The 18,249-nt window shown below is 27.6% G+C and overlaps 1 long non-coding RNA gene across 1 annotated transcript; it reads right to left on the bottom strand.

The window, feature by feature from the left end:
• Positions 1-2,566: 2,566 nt before the first annotated feature.
• LOC122269032 (uncharacterized) lies at positions 2,567-11,146 on the bottom strand. The gene is made up of 8 exons (XR_011637333.1): positions 11,077-11,146; positions 10,407-10,424; positions 9,925-9,939; positions 9,754-9,768; positions 8,193-8,210; positions 6,789-6,803; positions 5,696-5,713; positions 2,567-5,515 (listed from the first exon to the last, which is right to left on the bottom strand). It is a non-coding gene; the product is annotated as an uncharacterized lncRNA (long non-coding RNA).
• Between the last annotated feature and the right edge of the window lie 7,103 nt (positions 11,147-18,249).

The raw sequence follows: 18,249 nt of genomic DNA on the forward strand, positions 1-18,249 counted from the left end.
TTTTTTGTTAATTAATTAAAGTTAGAGATTTAAACAAAAAACAAAACATTAAAAACTTGTCGAGGAAAGTAGAATAGATTCAGAGGAAATTTTAATACTTATCCATTGCGGGAGGCAGTAAAAATTCTATTACCTTAACTATCTATATTAGTATATTTCGAACCTATTACCACACACCCATTAATTTACTAAATTACCACCATTTCCCATTTCTACAATTAATTAAGATCACTGGCTTCAAAAAAATACATTTACTCAGTGGTACTGTGAATTATATGGTCCTCTAAAGTAGGTAAGTTCCGAAGTTTAAAATTAGCATTTTAAATATTAATCTTTGATTTGTTGAAAATTTTTACTAAGTGTTTACTCGAAAACAGGGCAGAAATTAAGTATAACTGTATCATTCTACTTACCGGTTTCAACTGAAAGTGGAAGTATTGATTGTGAAACTTATTTTTTACACATTTACACATTTTTTACAAATTCCTTTTTAAATATATGTCTCAAAATTAATTTTATGACGATCTTTTTTCAAGAATTTAAATTTTTGTTTAGTATCTCCACAGCCTCCTATGTGTCGGAGTCATACTTTCTCCTTTTAAGAAAATTACTAATTATATATTTTTTTTAATTTTATTGAATTTTATTCATTTTTTTTTTATTTTGAACTGAAATATCAAGCAATTCGAATAACTTTCGTAACTTTTCTAACGATCTGTAATTGTGTTGTTTTTTATTAAAGATATTTTTTATCATTTAATTTATTTTAAAAAATAAAAATTTCAGTGCTCTTCCATAAAGCTACCGATGAGAGTCAAATGATTTTAATAATTTATTTCAGTAAGCAACATAGTATTTCCCAGCAATGTTTAATTAGAGATCATTCAATGCATAGATAAAATTGCTTAAGTTTTCACTAATTACGACTCCCGTACGAAGTGATTTTATGTGTTTACAAAATATCTTTACAAGATTTTCTTGATTTCTCTTACCATGTTAAACTCATTTGAGTATAGATATTTCATTCATATGAATTACAACTTCTATGATAGCATTCATTTAATTCATAAAATTTTTAAATTCCTTATTAAATACTGTTTTAATTTATTTTACTTCTATTGAAAATGAAAGACCTATTGTTATTGTTTCATTGTCGTACTTTTTGTTCTATTTATTTTTTAATTCACATAGTTCTATATGCATTTATTTAAAAGAAATTTTTTAAATTTATATTTGAAAATACTTACGTGCTTGGGCAGCCTCTATAATTTGAATACAAAAAACAATTAGGTTTCTTATGCATTAGGCTCTTCTAACATCAATAATTAACCGAGGCATTTATTTTTGCATTATTATTAAATACATTAAGAAATTTTAAGCTTTACATTAATGCGAAATATTATTTTCATTGAGAAAAATTATTCATGACTTCTTTCCTAAAAATAACGCCTCTTAACTCTGTTTTAATCACTAACAAACAGTAAATAAAATAGTGTAATAATTCATTTAAATAAATTGTCCTACTAGAGCGAAGCTAAACTAATTTTGTCAATTGAGATGTTTTATTTCTTAAAAAAAATCTCTTTCTCAAAGCCTCAATCCCTCAAAGAGTTAAGTGAGACCTCACTTAATGTCACGTTAATTTTATATGGCTTTCCCGTCTGGCCAAACGGTAAATAACTACAAAATAAATTTACAAATTTGACAGATTCTGCTGGTTTTTTAAAAGGTTTAGCATGACATATCTGAAAAAAGTGTTGAATTATATAAGCCAGCGAATTGTTTAGAATTAGTGGTGGATAAAAATCTACTAAATTGAAATTATTAAACCAAGAATCAAAATTAATAGACTACCACTTGAAAATATTTATTCACTGTCTGGAGCAAGTTGGCATCTCTGTGTAAATAAATAAAACTATTTTTGTGTGTTCTATATTACATTAATTTCTTCAAACCATTTTAGTAACGATAATAATATTAAATATATTAAACATTGACTCGAATAAGTGTTTCTTATGATCTTGGCTTCGCTGGTCACCGGTGACCCCCGAGGTGCCGCGAATGAACTCAGTGCCAGTCACCGGTTACCACCATGGCATTCAACGTGTTAAAAAAGTTTTTTTTATTTTATCAAACTACAAAGGTACTGTGAAATAAAAATGAGCCATCTCAAGAGTTTTTTTTAACATTTTGCGTACGTTATTTAGCATACTAAAGGATCATTCTATTTCGCTTCTTGTACCAGCTGTAAGCAAAATGCTTAAAGAAGACAAATGCTTCACATTGTCTTCGTGGGGAACATGAGTTTGTTTTTAAACAACTTAACCTATAATATGATATAATGGTATAGATTTGACTTATATTGAAAAAATACTCAATAAGCCAAATTAAATATTTATAAGACATATTTTTAAAAAATTATTTTGCATGTAATGTATAAAATTATGCAGTTCGAATACTAGGCTAATTTGCATTTATAAAGAGAGATTCGATGCTTACATAAGTATAAATATTAGAATACAAGTAACGTAAGTGTACTCACCATTAGCAATTTCTTTAACTTTTCAAAAGAAAATAATGTATTAGTTTCCAAACATTTTTTTTAATACTTTTTAACCAGAAAATAATTCTATATAATCAGTGAACCAACAATTTTATACAATGGGATTAATTAGAAGAAAAAAATAAAATACGTGGTTTCCATTTTTCAGAAAACTTAGTTCCTTAGCGCGTTAGAAAGAAATTTAATATATTAATCCCTTTAGAAATGATTTTATTTTATGGAAAACTTGATTTTTATTTAAAATTAAGCTAAATGATTAAGTAAATATATATTCGGTTCATGCTATCTTATTAAGATATGTGTTTGAAACTCAAAAATTAAGTTTCAGAGAATTTTATTGAAAAGAGATTCGAAATTTCCAATTTCTTAATTTCATTATTGCCAGCAGAATGCGAACATATAATTCGCATATATAAATATATTTTGTGGGGGGGGGTCAGAAAGAAATCTTCTCCATTAGACAGTGAGATGCAGTATCATTAATAGTGTTAGAAGGAATCGGCTACGGTAGTAAACTTAATGTAACTTTATCCCCAGCCTTTAAAAGATCTGCCGATTTCCAAAATATTATAGAATACCATTTACTGCAATTTTCAGAGAGAATTGGTGAACCAAGTTGTACTTTGCAACTGGATAATTCCTCCACTTGCATTTCAAAATCCTCACGAGGATGGATTTTAGAAAATAGGTTGCATGCCATCATTGGTCTGCTTTTTAATTTGACAACAATTCTTAAGAAATATCAAAGCTGCATATGTTTATGTTTTACGATTCACTCATTAAAACACGCAATAATTATTAAAAAATGGTGGCAGCTTTTAAACGGTAGATAACATGACATATTTCAAATCGCATAATTCAAATAATATATAAATAGTTCGGATATATTGGCCATTAAACAAGTTGAATATATTTAATTTTCTTTTTGACTGGTTAGACCGAAAGTGAATTATTCTCAATAAATATGTTAATTTTCAATAAATCTGCTAAATATTTTAACACTGTGCATTTAGAAAGTCCAATTAGACTTTCTACATGCACAGTGTTAAAATATTTAGCAGTTAATATCATTTAATCTCATGATCTTTTACCAGGACTCAGTTTTAATGATTCAAGACCCTAATGATAAATATTCTAATTAAATAGTGCAAACGATAGTTTAATTTATAAAATCGAAAGTTATTTTGTTAATAAGTAGAAAGTTAGATTAATAGAACTTATAATCTACAGCAGTTTAGCATTATTAAACTCACCCTTAACAGAGTATTCCATTATTTAGTGCAGATGACATTTTAAAACAGGAAATAAGATAAAAAATAGTTTTTCTGCAAAATCATAGTTTTTCTTCAAAAACATGCTTCATTTCGACGAATACGGATTATTGACTTTTACATGGAGAAGAAAGTTCCTTTAAAATTACTTTACTGAATGATAATGACTTAAATAAAAATAAAACATAATAATTTTGTTTAATAAAACCAGAATTTACTTCAATGACATGACATAAAATTATCAAATTTACCAAATATTATCCCACATTATAACACCATATTATATTTTATTGGTCATTTTACCAAAACATTACAAAAGCGCATAGGTAAAAATGACAGATTTTTTCTGGTGCTCCCGTAGAGCCAAAAAAAAAAGTAAATTTTACCAAGTTATGGAAGTTTAGACCATACTTTTTTTAAAACGCAGAATATAGAGTTAGCCGCAATCTGAAAGATATGGTTCGAAATATTTGGACTGGAGACGGGTAAAAATGTTGGATCTTAAGTGAGAATTTCACTTTTTTTGTAATTAGCAATCTAAAAGAAGATGCAATTTCATTTTGCATTTTTAAAAAGAACTCGAGCTATTAGCTTCAAATTTTTGAATTTGTCTTTTTTTCAGTTTAAGTCTGAGAAATGAACTATGTACCTTACAATTTAAAATATTTCCAACGATTAAAAAATTAAATAATGAAGAGTAATTAATAATTTTTTAAAAAAAGATTTTTTTAGGGTAATAAAAGCAAATTCGTCGGATTAAAGGAATTTTTGTTCAAAAAAGTCCGTTCATGCGCAAGTTTTTTTACTAAAATTCAATCTGCTTTAATTAATTAGCATATTTAAGGATTTACACACATATCATTGAAACTGAGTCCTAGTGCGTGAAAGTCGAAAAAAAAATAAAGGTTGCGTTAAAAACAGAAGCCAGTCAAAAAACATAAAATAAAAAGGTGGGGATTGTTGGCTATGCATTGATAAATTAAATATAAATTAAAGTGATACTGGCTGTTGATTATACTCCCCAACTTGAATAAAATAGTGGAAAATCAAACATAACTTGGCGTAGAGGTATTAAAAGTGTAATCAAATCTATTAGTAAAAGATAGAATGCTTAAAAAATCGAAGGAGATGAAATCATAATTAAAGTAAAGTAGTGTCAGGAGCACTAAGGCAAAGAAGATCCGATAATTAGATCAAATGTTAAGGAAATGCTCTTTTTTTTCCTTTCTTTTTTTGCAATGTCCTCACTTTGTCTTTGTTTTACTTTCCTTATGGCAAGTTATTGCCATACTTAGCATGCGCTTTGATATTATAACGATTTTAACTTCATACTAAAAATACGAATTTTTACCCAAATATTGTTGTCTTTAACATTTGTGCTACAATTACTGTGGACCATGAAATTCAGATTTTTTTAATGTAAAAATTAGAGTAATAAAATATTGCAATTTTTTTCCAGGCAATTTTCATGGCCTTTTTTATGGCTTCAATTTTTAAAATCAAAACAATTTTAAGTTCTTGATTTTATTAAGATTTTTACATTTTCATTGACAAATAACTTACTCTATATTTTTAATTGGTATAGATTTCCACTTAATCATAAATTTCCTTATGAAGAATGTTCAAAAATGCAGTTTTAAATTAAATGCGAAGGAGTATTACTTACTTCCACATCCAAGTGCTAAAAATTGTATGGACAAAATATTTTATTTACACAATACAAATTGATAAGGTAAGAGTAAAAATTCTTGAATATCATTGATTCCAAATCTGTAATAGTCTATTAGTTTCAAAATATTTTCAATTACGAAGAGATATGTAAAAAAATGATAAAAACTGTATAAAATGTATAAAAACTTACTGTCGATTCCATTAGCGACTAAAAAAATTAAAACACGAATAAACAGTTAATAAGAATTTTCAGAAGCTTTACAGAAATTTTTTCGGTGAAATTTTAAATTTTCAAAACGCAACTGTGAAATTTATGAAATCTAGAATTACCATAGCATGTTTCTATGTTTTAAAATTTTGTTAATATTTAAACCAAATCATTGCAAAAAATTTCAAATATAAAAATTTTTAGTATTTGTTGCTTTTATTTTTTGTTTATTTCTATTATTTGCAATTGCATAGCAGTAGACAGTAAAGGTATTCAGAGTACTCAATTATTCAGAAAAAAACGTCAATTATATCTTTAAAAAAATTTGGAGAAATAGTGGATAAATATGAAGTCTCAACTTGAAGACGTAATGTGGTATAGGATCTTTAAGTATTAGAGGAGGAATTATTGGTTATCTATATCAATAAAATTAACTCTAATTAAAAACATGTATCATAATTTCTGAGTTTGTCATACTCACAAAGAAGATATTAGAAAGTGGCTCATATTACATCAGGATATCATTAAAATAGAGAAACTGCAATGAGTTGGACATACAGGTTCGAATAATAATTTCCTCTTTAACTAAAAGTCGACGGTGTTTGAAAAAGCATAATAAACAAAATTTCGTCACATTGATGTCATTTTAATATTTTGTTGGAGAATTAAACTCTAGTACCCAAATATATTTAATACAATTATACAATTCAAATTGATATTTTTAACCTTGGAACTGAAGTATGCATTATTTATTAAAAGCGATAACAAAGCTTTTTATCAAAATTTAGCTTGCTGGCAACATTGATCTCCTCAGATCAAATCATCACTATGTATTCCTCTCTTACACACACAGACTATAATTCATATTGAAACATTATCTTATAAAATAAAAAAAATTAGTATTAGAATTGTTTTTTTTTAAACAATTCTTTTTATTAAATAAATAAAAGTAAATATATATAGTATCTGACGCTAAGTAATAAATTACATGCCACAAAATTATTTATATAAATGTATTATTCGTTCAATAACTGTAATATTTTCATCAACATAAAATATACTTATATAGAGTTACCTCCATTAACAACAGCTATATGAAGAAAAAAAACATTTTTTTTAAAAATAATAATATTTTCTTATTAAGAAACACATTTTTAATAAATATAAAGAAATACAAATTTTTCATAAATTTCTGAGAAAATTCTTCACGAACACAAACTACGAAAATTCGAAGTTTTTTCCTGTTTCCAATCAAAAGTTAAGATACAAATACTTTTTTAAGAGTTAGAAGGGACTATATAACAGATTTTGTGCCTTTGGAAATTATTTTATTGATGTAGTCGCTACTTATGAAGCATTTAAATACTGTACAGGAATACAAGATTCTTTACTATTAAAAATTTTAACTCTATGTTATCAATCATTTGGAAATCAAGCGAGCATGAGTACCGAATTAATCAATTAGCAGTATAATAATATTAATTTTTTTCCCTATTTTTGTTTAATTAAAAATTATTTTTATTTTTTACAGAAAAGAATTGTTGTTTTTTCCTAGCTAGATATACTGGCATATTAACACCTAGATGGAGGCAAACTTTGTTAATGATCTATGTAATACTAAAAATAATTTTAGTAGTGTTTAAATAATTTTCATCGTTGTTTCCTTTATTTAAAATACTAGAAATACTAGATGTTTGTGACAAAACAGTTATTTAATACACAGCAAGTAACGAACAAAACGAAAATTCATTGAGACATTTAAATGCGATTGTAATCACTGCTATGTGTAAACGTTATTTATGAAGAAAACTGTCAAGGTGGGAGAACTCGGTCATCAGTTGCTTGTGACCAATAAGACGTGTACTAATAACAGAAAAAGACCTTATGCTATATGAGTGGGTTGACAATAAGACAAGAAAGTAAACCTCTCAAGCTATTAAATAGCAGATTGCGTATTTTTTTTTAAAAATCAAAATAATTAATTGTTGTGACATTCAATTCAAATTTATTATATTCATTTCATCAAGTGTTTTTTTATCAGAAAATTTAAAAGTTCAGTTTTCTCACTGTAATTTATTATGAAATTATAGCCAGTTTTAATTCAATCATTTCGTTAAAAGGTTTTTCCCAGGAAAAAATGGATTAATGTACATTTATGTAATTTCACGTGAAAGAAATAACTATGTAAAACTGTCACAAGTAGTAATTGTTTCGACCAACATTTTAAAACACAATTTAATTCATAAAATATATTTAAAAAAATATGTGTATCTGCCTTACTAAAAACATGCATTAGTGACTAACAAAATAAAAAGGAAGAAAAATAAGAAATATAACATATATCGCTCTAGAAAATCGGCACTAATATTTCATATTCTACTGAGTGTTTAAAAAAACGTTGAAAAATGTGTGACAAATAACAGTAAATTTTTGATTTTTTAAAAAAAATGTATTTATTTCTTCAGTTAAAATCACTTACGTGCTACACCATTTTGAACTGAAACATAGAAGTTAAATATTAATTAGAAAATGAATTCAAGCACTGAATGTCACGTACTTTTGAACTGTATTTTCAATAGATACAAATTGTAAACAGCTACATAATCAGGGATTATTGCAAAATTTAATAATTAAAATGTATCTTTTCAAATTTTTTTAAGAAAAGTAATCAGAAGAAAGATGTAAATAATATGGTGATAAAAAGTTATTAATTTTAGATGTGTGGGGGCGGAGTTATCGATCATGCCAACCTTCATCTATCAAAAGGTACCTCGTGATTGAATAAAATTAGCATGTCTTATATACCGGTGAATTGATGTTTAATATTCGTAGTGGTAGTTACGCCACAATACTCCCCCACCAGAATTTTATCTGGGATAGAATTCGATGTACTGATACCACTAGTTGCTGTACTTGGGAAAGACCGGGAGAGCTGGTTTTAAGGTCACCAGTTTTTTGAGTGCTGAATGTGAGAGATGTATTAACTTCACAGTCGTAGTCGCTCCAGTGTTGCCATTAGCAGTCGAGTGTATGCAGGCAGACGTTGTGTTTCATCGAGGCGAGACAGAGTAGCAACAGCGTGAGGAGGTTGATTATGTCGCAGTCACAAGTAGCAAGTCAACTGATCAATGTGGATCATCCAACGAAGTACGCGTTACTGTCAAGATTTTTGTGAAGTGGGCGTGTTCAAATCACGTCTGGAGGTTACCAATGTGGGGGCGGAGTTATCGATCATGCCAACCTTCATCTATCACAAGGTACCCTGTGATTGAGTCTAGTCTATTAGGTGGTTCGGGATGCCTGAGGCCGGAACGGCCCTTTACCCCTTCACCGTGTGATGAGAGTCCTTGGGGTATTTCCTTGAGGTAGTAAGTAGTATGATAAATCAAAGTAGATGCCTCGTGATTAAATCAAGTTAGCATGTCTTATATACCAGTGAATTGATGTTTAATTTTCGTAGTGGTAGTTACACCACAGATGTATGAATTACTGAAAGAGCGAAACCATTTCACTATTAGAGCAGATGTATATATGTTAAATATACAAACCAATACTATATTTATTAACGCTAATTAAAGATATTAAAGTTACATTGTATAGAAAATTACAGTCAAATTAATAATGCACTGTAATTAATAATGCACAAAATCAAAAATTTTATTATAAAACATTTTTATTATTATTCAGTTTACTTCAAAATTTTATAAATTAATTAGTACCAAAGCTCAGGGAAGCAAGTTTTTTTAAAATTCCAGTTTTTCTTTCTAATAAATATTTCTTAAACACTGCCCGTTTTAAAAATTATTGTTTTTCTGAGAATATATAATTAAAATTTGTTAAGCTGAAACCTCTTTATATTTTAGAGATAATTTAAGCAAATTGAGAAATATTCGCATTACTTAATTATCTGAATATATTAAATGAAATGTAGTTATAGCTTTCTTACGGGAAAATAAATTGTATTCGTAAATAGCAAGAATACTTAATGCTTGTTTATAAACGTATAATTTAATTAGAGATAGTTAAACAAATTTTCTTACCAGTTTGGCCAACACCTGAAACAAAAAACAAACGGTAATTAATAATATTTCAATGATTCACGCTGCTTAATTTAAAATTCAAATTCAAGTAAATAATCATGGATAATCGCGCTTAATGTGTATATATATATATATATATATATGCCATTATAACTATAACTATGAACTTACCATTGACGGCATTTCCTGCAAATGAAAAAAAATATACGTTACGTAACTTAATTGTTTTAAATATTTTGTCCAAAAATAATATCTGAAAAATGACATTTTAGACTTCTTTTTATGTTTTTTTCCTAAAAAAAAATTCGGAAACTACGTATGTTTACTAAATTAAACTATTAAAGTTAATGATAGATTTGTTTTTTTATTATTCATAGTTATTTTTAAAAACATTTAAAAACATTAGGAAAAAACTTATTTTTTATTTGAACTTTCTTTTCAGAATGGATAAAATAATTTTATAAAGAACTTTGTGCCTTTTAAATTCTTGTCGAAAATTTTCCAACTAACGTCTGGATTTCAACCACTAATGAAGAGCTCTCAGTTTTAAATTTAGAGGTTTTTGTGTTTTAATATTTCTTGAAATGTTTTTTTTTCAATTTATAGGTTTATCATATTGATTTATGACTTTTAAAATATATAAAATATATTACCTACTGCTCCTAAGAGATCTGAAATAAAATAATTTCTTATNTCGGAAACTACGTATGTTTACTAAATTAAACTACTAAAGTTAATGATAGATTTGTTTTTTTTTTATTATTCATAGTTATTTTTAAAAACATTGAAATACATTGAAAAAACTTATTTTTTTATTTGAACTTTCTTTTCAGAATGGATAAAATAATTTTATGAAGAACTTTGTGCCTTTTAAATTCTTATATAAAATTTTCCAACTAACGTCTGGATTTCAAACACTAATGAAGAGCTTTCAGTTTTAAATTTAGAGGTTTTTGTGTTTTAATATTTCTTGAAATGTTTTTTTTTCAATTTATAGGTTTATCATATTGATTTATGACTTTTAAAATATAAAAAATATATTACCTACTGCTGATAATAGATCTGAAATAAAATAATTTCTTATTTATAGAAAGGCATATTTTATGAAGGCATAAATGCTCATTAAAAATTTACAAAAAATATCCATTTCAAAGTAGTCACTTAATTTTGAAGCAAGAAATCATAAGAACATAAAATTAGCATTCCCGATAATTTCATTTATGTTTCGTTAAATCAAATGTAAATTTGTGAACAATTGTATAATTGTATATTATTTTAAATTATTATTTGAATTTTCATAATGATATATCTAACTATTCTTACCATCAGCCTTATCAACTGAAAAATATTTTTAAAAAGTGTTATTGCAATATCATAAAATTAAATTTGTTTTTTGTAAAGAAAAATACTTTAGTTAAAGTTATTTTTTTAATGTACCAGAGTTACTAAATTTAATATTATATTGTAATTGATATACAAGCATTTATCCTGGTTTCTAAATCCATTATGTAGTTAGATTAAAAGAAGAGATTAAGATTTTTTTAATGTACAATATTATACGAGTTAAAGTACTTTTTACCATATTTGTCTTATGTATGTTTCTATAATAAAATTTAGGATGCAATTGATTATCCTAAATCAGGATGTAGCATGCTTTTTACAAAATTTCTAGGTAAATCATTGCATTTTTAGGTGAAATTTAATTAGTGAGAGATACTGTAATATGTGAATAATAAAAACACAAAAAAAAACAGAAAATATACGAACCATTAGCTAAACAAAATATAAGTTTATAAGTAAATCATATTAAAAAACATCGCTAAATGTATAAAAGCAAAATGATCATAATTATTTATGCGATTGATATCAGAGGAAAATAGTTAATTTATCTCATTTTTATTTTATTTATCTAATTCTCGATGTTTTTGTCATATATGTTACATTTACCTTCGTATAAAGACAATTCTTAAAGTATTTAAAGAAACTTAACACTTTCTAAAGACGGAATAGAATAAGAATTTCGAAAACTGTTTAAATATTATAGCATTCAATATCTTTAATTGGTAGTATTTTTGAAACATAAGTGCTAAAATGTCTGGTTTGTAGGATTTTCGATAAGATCGGGCATTAAGGCATACAAGTTCTGTATTATGTCTTGAGACATTTTGCTCCATATTTGCTGCAACCTTGCAACTAGTTCGTTCAAACTCGTGGGATGCCCAACTCGCCGTCCCAAATGATCCCAGATATGCTCGATTGGAGACAAATCTGGGGATCGGACAGGTCAAGGAAGGATAGTAACAGTACGGAGACAGTCTTGCGAAACCCTTGTCGTATGAGGCCGAGCATTGTCTTGTTGAAAAATGGCTCCTGGGAGCTGTTGCATGAGTGGCAACACATGTGGTTGCAGGATTTCATGGACATACCGCTGGGTTGTCATATTGCCACGGAACAATACATGGGGTGATCGTGCATTGTAGGCAATGGCACCCATACCATCACACCAGCTGCGGGGGCGATGTGTCGTTGTACTGCAAAGGCAGGATAGAGGCGTTCACCACGGGGTCTCCACACACGAACACGATTGTCATCACTACTGAGATTGAATCTGGATTCGTGGCTAAAGACGACCTGGTTCCATTCCGCTGCAGTCCAGTTTCCTTGTGCACGGCAAAACTCTAAACGGAGGCGTCGATGGGCTGGTGTCATGGACAGCACACATAATGAGCGCCGCGATACCAACTGTCCTTCAGACAGGCGCCTTCGTATGGTTCGAGAAGACACAGGGGCCCCTAGTTAAGGTAGTACCTGTGCCTGGATGACGGCCGATGAAGCACTTGGCTGTACGCGTGCATTTCTTATGATGTGGCGGTCTTCTCAACGACTGGTCTGTCGAGGGCGTCCTGAGCCTGGTCTTCGTGTACATGACATCTCTCGGATCCACTGGTCCCAACACCTCCTAACAACACAGTCCGAGCGGCCTAATTGACGAGCTACTCGCCTAGTTGACCAATCAGCTTCCATCATCCCAACGATTCTCCCCCTCTCAAACTGCGACAACTGCTCATATTGTCTTCGAACACGGCGTAATGACATGTCTACCTCAGCTCTTCCTTTGTAAACGATTCAGCACACTCCAATAAGCTTTGGTTACCTGTTTTACACTCCACAGAGGGCGACGTTCAACGCCCTCTACCGGCTATACGTATTGCGCAATCACGCTGCTTTCCTAATCATTTGCATATCTCCCCGACATGTACCTTCATTGCAAGTTTCGTTACGATCCCGCAATTATTTCTTGGTGCGCTATTTTTTTTGTCCATGAGTGTACATAAATTAAAACTTTAAAGTTGTTAATTATAAATTAATTTTTTTTTTCTTTCATTCACACATAAAATCATAAAAAATAATATTTTCGAAAAATTAAGATAAATATTATACGAAGTTTAAGTAATATTCCTGAACAATTATACTATTTACTACATACCTTGAGTTCGACGCACTGTAAAAAAAAAGTAAAAATGATTTCATAATGTTACCTCTTAACCATTCATCTATATGTTATAGAAAAATTTAGTTAATTTATTTGATTTCCTATTATTATTTAATTATTATTAAATTTTTTTAAAAAAAAACTGACAAGCAGACAATCGAAAGTAGTCAAAATGCGCAAAAGTAATTAATGGTAAAAATATATTGTTATCACTTATATTGTTAATTTCAAATTACAATTAACTCTTAATTTAGTGTTTAAGAAAAGCATTGAAAATAATTTTTTTTTAAACAAACAGTATAAAAGTTAAAATTGAAAAAATTTGAAAATTTTGTAACCGACTCTTAATAAGAATATAGGATCACATTGCGGTTCAGATCTTAGACGTGTACCGAGCATTTGATTATAAATTCTTCAGAACCTATCCATCTGAAAATTGGATTCACATTGATAATCAGATTCATAAATTATTAGAGGATACAGGGTACAAAAATTGGATTAAAAAGACAGTAGCAGAGGTTATAAAACATATTGGAATATAATAAGAAGCATAATTTTTTAATAGTAACTATAGGACAAATTCTAATTTATTGGCATGGCACCCGTTCTCCTCCAAATAGTAACTAATCACCAAACTTTTGCAAAATGTAATTGACAACAAATACTTGTGATGGTAATTATGATTAAAAGTATTCATTATTTACCTAATTAATCATTATAGAAATTACATGCAATTATAACCAGTAATTTCAATCAGATATCATGTACAAATAATTTATTTTCCAATGAGCTGCACAATCGGTCTTGCCGATGAGCAGACCTAGTGCGTTCTCCATAGGTGGTATCACTCTTTCAGGACCACCACAATAGGTGAGATACCGTTGGTCATGTTAATTTGGACGTCTAGTTTTTGCCACACTAGATGGCAGCACCGATGCTCCATTTGGATGCTAAAGTGCACTAGGAATTTAATTTTGCCGGAAATGCCACGAGCCAATAAGGCACTCCAGGGATCTTTTACATGCCGCATAATCATACGACGTGGCCGCTGAGGATTTTCTCCATCCCGAAAATCCGGTGTCTGTCGTGCACAAATAATGAAACTGCAAACTAACTTTTATCTTTATATGATTAAGGCTAAGAAAAGGAGAATAGAGTCCGATTAATGTCAGAAAAACAGTTATTCTATTCTTTCTGTACTATTATAAAATACCTTCTCCAATTTCAAATTAGGTAGTAATGGGGGGAAACAAATACACCCAGAAAAAAAATATCAGTAGTTAGAGCAAGTAAAACAAGAAGCTTGACCAATAAAATTGGGCGATAAGAGGGTTCAGGATAATTAAACAAAAAAAAAACAAAAAATAGAAAAGAAAAGTTTGGTAAACATTTGAGATGGAATGAGAACACCAGATATTCCTTTGAACATTCCAATTAATTCAGCTCTCATTTCAATAATAGATAAAGTTTAATTATCAGCATTAAGAATTCCCCAACAGCACTTTTTTTTCTTCTTTCTGTACTTTTATTTTATTATCTTGATTTATATCGTCTCGTTTATTCTGAAACTTTTGCATTAATGAACTCGTTTCATAATGACAACAAAACGATAGTAGTTTGATTACGAGTTTATAATCTTTAAGTCTTAATTCAATTGTAATAATGATATTTTGAAAAAAAAATATTTACGATAATATCAATAAATGATTTAATATTCTAAGTAATTATGATTACACATATCCTTTATTGCGTAAATTTCAGTTCAATTTATTGTTATTCTGCTTGCATCGGCGAGTCAAACATTTTATCATTTAAATATTTATTAATAAATATCAAATCAATTATATATATCCATTTTTCTATTCAAGCATATAAAACGTTTAAGAAAATAATGTTTCTATAAAAAAAAAGGAATGATTGCAGCAAAATTAATTCTTGTAAATCCTCCACCGAAGTCTAAACAAACTTTTTCATAAGAAATTAATCTTTATTTAAAAAAAGATAATTCTTGTTATTTTAACTAGTTAAATAATGTTAAAAGTAAGTCATCCAAGCTTTCGAATATGCCTTACCACTGCGAACTGGTGCTAAAATGAAAACAGTGAAAATATTAAGAATGATTTTCGTTAAATTTCATATACTAAGAATAATAGTTTATGACTAATATTTAAAGTTAAACATGCTATTAAATATAACATAACATATAGGAGAGACTGTTATATTTTAATATGATCTGCAATCATTGAATGTACTTACTTCCGCAACCTGAACCTAAAAAATTAATTTTGATGTGAGTAAAGTATCTCTTAAAAATTATTAATAAATTTCTCAATAAATGTTAAATAATTTTTACTTAATTTATCTTAATATATCACTAATATGTAATTTTTATCATACATATAAAATTCCTCTTATTACTTAATATGTTAACTTCATTTCCGAAGTTAAAGTGAATTAATTTAACTTACCGATGAATAAAAATATTAATTAATATATATAATAACGAATAAAGAATTAATAAAACATATAACTTGATATCAACAAACGTCCTCAAAATGAGGCCTTTTCTATAAATTTGAATTTTTGCATGCATTTTCCGTGATATCATCTTTATTGACAATCAAGTCGTTGATTGTAAAATTTCCTTCAAAATATTAATGTTAGGTACTTTTTTATGAGTATTTTGATTGATCCGGTGAAGAGCAACTTTATTAAGTTTATATGAACAGATACCAATTAATAAAAAATTATTGAAGGGATAAATAAATGTGTTTATTTAAAAATTAATTTTGATGTTAGTAAAATAAAAACCTTTTAAATAACATTTACTTAATTTATCTTAACGTATTAATAATAAAATAATTTCAAATGTTATAAAATTCATTTTATTACTTAATTAACTTCAGTTCCAGGTTTAAAATATTTCGACTTAATATAATTGATGTTAAAATCAAATAGCTTTTCAACTTGATATCAATGAGCTTAATTCAGATGAGACCGCTTCATATATTTTTGAATTTTTGCTCGGAATATGCAAATTCTAATGTAATGTCGTTGATTGTAAAAATTCATTTGACGTATTGATGGTAGGTATTTTTAGCAAGTATTTTAGGTGATCTGGTGAGTTTTAGTGAGTTTATTAAGTTTATATGGAAAGCTATGAAGGAGTAAAAAACTAACGAATTGTAAACAAATGCGTACACATTGTTTCCAGTTCATTTTTTTAAATATTTTTAAATTAGGATATAATTACGAATTCGGCAAAATTTTGCTTCAGGGAAGAGGCGAGACTAATTAATTTAAGGTATTTTGTTTAGGAACCGTAAACGCAACGATACTATAATGACTGTCATTCCATTAAAATATATTAATAAATGGCAATGGTTTTTTTCGAGAACACCTTCTTGTTCTCTCATAAAAAATTACTTACTTCAACTTTTACTTCACAAAAAGGATTGAACACTAACAGTTTTAAAACAATTTTAGTTTCTATTCTGCAGCATTTGATCTATTTTTATACTCTTTCAAAAACGTTTTGTAATACTTAGTAACATTGCTAACTGTTCCTTTTCATGTTTTTTTCTGAGAACCAAAAAAAATTATTTTATCTTCAACTAGAGCTTTAGCTCTAGATATCTTTAATTTAGGTTCGCATAATTCTTACATTATTTTCAAAATTTTACAATTTAGGAAGAATCTCAAAACAAATATTCACAAAATAAACTGTTTTTGCTGAAAATTGTGAAGAGTTTCTGGTATTTTTTAAACAGTGTTTTAAAATATATGCCTATGAAAACGCTTAAACTCTGACCTTATTATGCCCTATACCATAAAGCAAAGTGAAATGAATTAATTACATATCCCGGCTATTACGTATCACAATTTATCGAATTGAGAAGATAAATATAAACCACTCCGCAATTTTTTCCAGTGATTTTATTTATACGAACCATAAAAATTTAAAAGATATTTTAGAAGTCAAAGAATAAAATAATAACGGCAAAGGATGTGTTTATGACACGGTAACAAGTTACAAATTGGTCGAAGTGAATCATAGAGTGTGTTACAAATTTAGTGAATTCAGTATACATTGCCATCGTAAAATCGCAAATACAAAATATCAGATACATTGCAAAGTGGTATATATATATATATATATATTTAAACATTAATACATAATAATAACAATTATTTAATGCTTTAACTGTGTGCACTATTACAGAAGAAACAAGAATAAAACACAAATTGTCTAAATAAAATTAATTTAAAATGAATAATCAATGGCAAAAATTATAATTGGAAAAATTATCAACTCACTTTTGATTCTTTAGCAGTAAAAACAGAACCCAAGTACAAACCAGGAATTATTTCCTAAAGTGATAAAAAATAATGTAATATTTGAATTAGCATGAATACAGTTGATCCACTTAAGCATATAAATGGATATAATTATATTTATAAATAAAAACATAATTATATGCTATGCATTTAACTATATCCTTCTTATAGGCTCTAGGACATACATAGTAACACAATAAAATAAATTTAAAAAAAAGAACTAACCAAAAAAACCTAAAATTTTATTAATTAAATTCTAATAGATTTATATCACTTTTCAAGAGAAAATATGGAAAATTTACATTAAATTTTAAGATTCATAGATATTTTTTAAATTTACAAATTTACTTAGAAAAAAAAAGATAAATATCATATAGATTTTTTTTAAAATAAAACAAATATATGATTAATTTTCTTAAATATATATCAACACACGTCTTGAAATTTAAAATGCATTCTTTCTACAAAGTTATATTTTTACCTTGAATTTAAGTTATCTTTGGAATTGCCTTGAATTATAATTTTTGATTAAATTCATTGATAATACTCAGTCAAATCAACACAAATTCTGTGAGTAATTTTCAACAAACTCATTTAAATAAAAATTAAAAACTAAAATTATTTTATTACCTGCATGTTGCAGCAGTTTCTTAAAATACCAGATC

Source organism: Parasteatoda tepidariorum, chromosome 7 (assembly GCF_043381705.1).
Source record: "Parasteatoda tepidariorum isolate YZ-2023 chromosome 7, CAS_Ptep_4.0, whole genome shotgun sequence".
Taxonomy (NCBI): domain Eukaryota; kingdom Metazoa; phylum Arthropoda; class Arachnida; order Araneae; family Theridiidae; genus Parasteatoda; species Parasteatoda tepidariorum.